This window comes from Sciurus vulgaris, assembly GCF_902686455.1.
Source record: "Sciurus vulgaris genome assembly, chromosome: 12".
Classification (NCBI taxonomy): Eukaryota; Metazoa; Chordata; class Mammalia; order Rodentia; family Sciuridae; genus Sciurus; species Sciurus vulgaris.
In genome coordinates this window covers 49,418,719-49,424,004 of record NC_136473.1, presented here as the reverse complement: position 1 = coordinate 49,424,004, position 5,286 = coordinate 49,418,719, and the positions used below count along the sequence as shown (strand labels likewise).

General features: G+C 40.2%; 1 pseudogene across 1 annotated transcript; it reads left to right on the top strand.

The window, feature by feature from the left end:
• Window positions 1–3,982: 3,982 nt before the first annotated feature.
• LOC306641740 (POU domain, class 5, transcription factor 1-like) lies at window positions 3,983–5,054 on the top strand (annotated as a pseudogene). Its single transcript has one exon. The product of its transcript is annotated as a POU domain, class 5, transcription factor 1-like (transcript).
• The last annotated feature ends 232 nt before the right edge of the window (window positions 5,055–5,286 follow it).

The window sequence follows — 5,286 nt, the reverse complement described above, 5'->3', positions numbered from 1 at the left end:
ATTTCAAGGAACTGATACACTCTTTCACATACTGTCCATTTTTAAAAAAAATATTTTTGTCTTTTAGCAGTGCTTGGAATGGAGTTTAGGGCCTTATGCATGGTATGCAAGTGTTCTATTACTAAGTTGTACCCCCTTGCCAGAAGCATGCATTTTGTACAGCAAAACACCAGTTGGGAAACTCCATAGAGAATTAGTAATGAATCATTCTGCCTCTTGTTACCACCTGTGATAGACTTTAGGAAGATACTATTTAGGGATAGAGGATTTCAAATGTCATAAGGCAAGAAACTCAGTATAATAGGAAAGCAGATCATTGTCCTTTCCCTTTACTTTCCCTCAAAATAAGATTCTACATATTATATGACTCCACTCCATTTATATAAAATGTGCAGAGATCCACCTCTATACAGCAGAAGACAGGTTAGAGATTGCAGAGACATGGACAGGTTGGGGAGAAATGGGGTGTGACTGCTAATATGTACACATTTCACTTGGGGTTATGAAGATTTTTCTAAAGTTTGTTGTGGTGATGATTATACAATTCTGAGTATGTAAAAACTCATTGGCTTGTACAATTTTGGGGGGATGTTGAGGATTGAACCCAGGATCTCATATGTGTTGAGCATATAATCTGCCACTGATCTACACCCTCAATCTTGAATTTCACACTTCTAGTATAGGAACTATATAGTGTATTAATTACATCTCACTAAAGATGGTATTTGTTTTCTCTCTTAAAGAATTTATGTGAGATTAAAAAATTGGTCATCCATTGTATTCCACTTCTATAATTGCTGCCTCATAACCCACTTTGCCAGTCTGCAATTGCTAGTTACAAAAGAAAGAATGGGAATTTGCATCTACTCTGGTGCTGTACAGGTTTTGCTTTTCCCCAGTGTTCAAACCAAGAACCACACACCTTCATGAGTAAGAAAAGCAGAAGACATAATATTCTTCAGTTGGACACTTTCTTCAGCAGAATTGCAAGCACCATCATCATTACACTTGGTCATTAATGATGTGATTGACAAGATAAAACATAGTTCTTCCAATTAACTTTTTTTAACTTTCTAATTGTTTTCATTCATTTTAGTTATAAACAATGTTAGGGTTCATTTTGACATAATTATACAAGCATGGAATAAAATTTTCTACCAATTGGTCCCCAGTACTTTACCTTTCCCTACCTTCTTCCCTCTCCTTATTCCCTTTCTGATCTTTTTATTTACAGTTTTTTAAAATTTTTCAAATTAACTTTTGATTCATGGACTTAATTAGTGATTTTACACCATTATCATCAAAATATAATTCATTAAATGCTTAGTATGTGGCATATTAACAAACTCTTCACATTGGGAATTTTCATTTCATGACAGATCAGGAAAAATATCGTTTCAATAAGTACCTGGGAATTATTCCTTGTATAGAAATGAGTTTTCCAATCCAGACTTTGTATTTGAACATCATAGTAACCTCACTCTGGGGAAAACTTTCTGCCTTTTATTCTTAGCAGATGTTACTCTCTTCAGTACATGAAGTGAACATATTATTGATAAGGATGCATTTTAAGTTTCCCAGAGGCTTCCCAGAGTCTCTTCTGCAATAAAGCTTGATGAGAACCATTGGATATTTACACTTGCATGTTTAAGCTTCAGATCTTAAATTGTTCTTCTGATAGTTTTAACCCTCTTTGCAAAACAACAGAAAGATGATAAAATTTCACTGCATACAGTAGCTTCTTTAATTTTTTATATTTTCTATTAACTGATGGTAATTCCAAATTATTTACATATCCTACCTATGCTTTGGCCCCAAATTTGTGGAGGGGCCAAATTTGTGAATAGCGGCATGGAATATTTTGCTTATTTTCTTCTTGTCTAGAAACTCCCTTAAAAACTAATACATACACACACACACACACACACACACACACACACACACACACACACACACATAATTAGATGTGTGTGATATAAAGTATGAAAAAGAAAGGAATAAAAACAAGAAGAAGAGAAGTGGCATCACAGTGAAAATCAGATATTAAGGGAAGAGACCAGCTAAGGATAAGAGAAGAATTGGGAAATTATAATTCTTTAAATCATAGGATATCAGAATCATAAAAAAGTACAAAATTTTAATATATTTTAGATGAGGAAACAAATCCCTAGCAAATGATTTTTCCAAAGTAATCATGTCAAAATTTTATTTCTCATTCAGAAATAATGCTCCAAATTTCATTATCATTATTTTAATCTAGTTTAACCTAATGGGTTTTTTGTTTTAGAAAAATATTCTGTCCTTTATTCACCATATGTCTCACAAGTATTTGTAGAGTATTTACTACCATGGATTCACATGGCCTTTCCTGTCCAGATCTGTTTCCTGTTCTGTTCTCATATAGAAGAATGGACCTACCACCCATCCAAAGTGGTTCAGTTCAGAATTCTGGAAGTCATCCTTGGCCAGTATCCCCAGCATCCAAATTACTAAGTCTGTTTAATTGAGACTTTGAACAATAGCCTTAACATTCTCCTTTGTTACCTGTTCATTCCATGATTAACTTTGGCTTGATTTTTCTTTTTATGTGTGTGTGTGGTACTAGGGATCACATATACTAGGCAAGTGTTCAACCACTGATCTATATCCCTAACCCTTTTATTTTGAGAGATGGTCTCATTAAGTTGCCCAGACTAGGTTTGAATTTGTGAACCTTCTGCCTCAACCTTCCAAGTAGCTGGGAATTTGACCTCTAATTAATTCTTATACTGACCATATTTATACTTTCTAATAGGTCTTTTATCAATCACAATCTCCAGCCCTGCCTGAAAACTGTTGCCAAATCATTCCATGTTCTCTTCTATTTACAATTCTTCTGAAGTTTCCCTTCTTGTAAAGTGAAACATAAATGCCTTACCAGGATACACAATTTTCTTAACTATCTGGCTGCTTCTTGTCACTCTAGCTTCTATGACAGGCCCTAAATCTCCTAAACTGTAACTATACCTAAAACCTTTAATTACTCATCTGCCTTATTACTCTTTACCAGCCAGGCCCTTACCTACAGGCTTTTTGTTGTTGTTGTGAGTCGCCTTTCGGAGAGGCTCGTATGGCAAGGAACTAGGAGAGGTTTCCATTGACAGCTCTGGAGCTACTGAGTTTCCCATCTCCAACAATCCCTGAGGACCTGAATTCTGCAGACAACCACATCAATGACTTGGAAGTGGGTCATTCTCCACTCAAGCCTTTGGATGAGGCCATAATCCTGGCAGACAGCAAGACTGCAGCCTTATGAGAGTTTCTCAGCCAGAGGTGCCCAGCTAAGCTACACCCAGATTCGTGACTCACAGAAATGGTGAGATAATACTTGTTTACTGTTTTGAGTCCCAAGTTTTGAGCTAAATTGTTACACAGGAATAGATAATTAATGAAGTATTTTTTCAATTCTAAATCATAATTTGCAATTAAAATCAATATTTAAGTTAAGCAATTAAGAAAAACCTGAAAATGAACAATTACAATGGAACAAATATTAATTAAAAATAGTTCTAGAGGTTGGAGTTATAATTCAGTGGTTGAGCACTTGCCCAGCATATGAGAGGTTCTGTGTTCCATCCCTAGCACCACCAAAAGTATATGAATTAAGTAAAAAGTTTTACAATAAAATAAAAGTTTGGTACATCCTAAATTCTGGATTAATTCAAACATATGCCTCCAGTTGACTTGGTATGCCTGGTCATACCAGGAAGTAATGTGACCATAGTCATTTTAATACAATGCTTCCAACTTCATTCATGCTTTTGTATAGTATGATTCAGTCCTTTTAATGTTCAATACTCAGTTTCTTTTTTTCAATCATTTTTAATTTTTTTTTTTTTTTTTTTTTTTGGCTAGTGGGTGGGATTGGGAGGGAGAGAGGTGCTGAGCAGTTCCTTGGCGAGCTATTTCTTCAGGCCCCCAGCTTGGGGTGCCCTTCCAACCCATGGCCAGACACCTGGCTTCGGACTTTGCCTTCTCGCCCCCTCCGAGTGGTGGGGGCGATGGGCCAGGAGGGTCAGAGCCGGGCTGGATTGACCCTCGGACCTGGCTAAGCTTCCAGGCCCTCCTGGTGGTCCTGGAATTGGGCTGGGGTTGGGCCAGATTTGGAGGTGTGGGGGATTCCCTCATGCCCCCCACCCTATGAGTTCTGTGGAGGGGTGGCATACTGTGACCTCAGGCTGGAATGGGCCTGGTCCCTCACAGTGGCCTGGAGACTTCTCAGCCTGAGAGCAGATGAGAGCTGGGGTGGAGAGCAACTCTGAGGGGGCCTTCTCCGAGCCCTGCTTTGTCCACCCTGCTGTGGTAAAAGTGGAGAAGGAGAAGGTAGAGCAAAAGCCTGAGGAGTCCCAAGATATCCAAGCTCTGCAGAAAGAACTTGAGGAATTTGCCAAGTTGCTGAAGCAGAAGAGGATCACCCTGGATGTACCCAGGCTGATATGGGGTTCACCCTGGGGGTTCTCTTTGGGAAGGTGTTCAGCCAAACGACCATCTACCGCTTTGAGGCTCTGCAGCTGAGTTTCAGAAACTTGTGCAAGCTGCGAGAAGTGGGAGGAGGGAGCAGAGAACAACGAGAGCCTTCAGGAGATATAACGTGGACACCCTCCTGGAGGCCCAGAAGGAAGACGAAGAGAAGGAGTATCAAGAACCGACTGAAGCAACCTGGAGAACATGTTCCTGCAGTGCCCTAAACCCACACTGCAGCAGACCGGCCACATTGCCCAACAGCTGGGGCTTGAGAAGGACGTGGACGGAGTGTGGTTCTGTCACTGGCGTCAGAAGTGCAAGCGATCAGATCAAGCATTGACTATTCCCAAGGAGAGGATTTTGAGGCTGCAGCGACTCCTTTCTCATGGGGACCTGTATCCTTTCCTCTGGCCCCAGGACCCCATTTTGGTACCCCAGGTTACAGAGGCCCTCACTTCACCACACTCTACTCCCCAGTTCCTTTTCCTGAGGGGGAAGCCTTTCCCTTGGTCTCTGTCACCACTCTGGGCTCTCCCATGCATTCAAACTGAGGTGCCTGCCCTCTGGGGGCAGAGGAAAGATGAGAAGCTAGGGAGAGAACCTGGAGTCTGGATCAGGGCTTTTGGGATTAAGTTCTTAATTCACTAAGGAATTGGAAGCATGAAGGGTGAGGGCAGGGAGTTTGGGGAACTGGTTGGAGGGAAGGTGAAGTTCAATGATGCTCTTGATTTTAATCCCCACATCACTCATACTTTGTTCTTAAATAAAGAAGCCTGGGACACA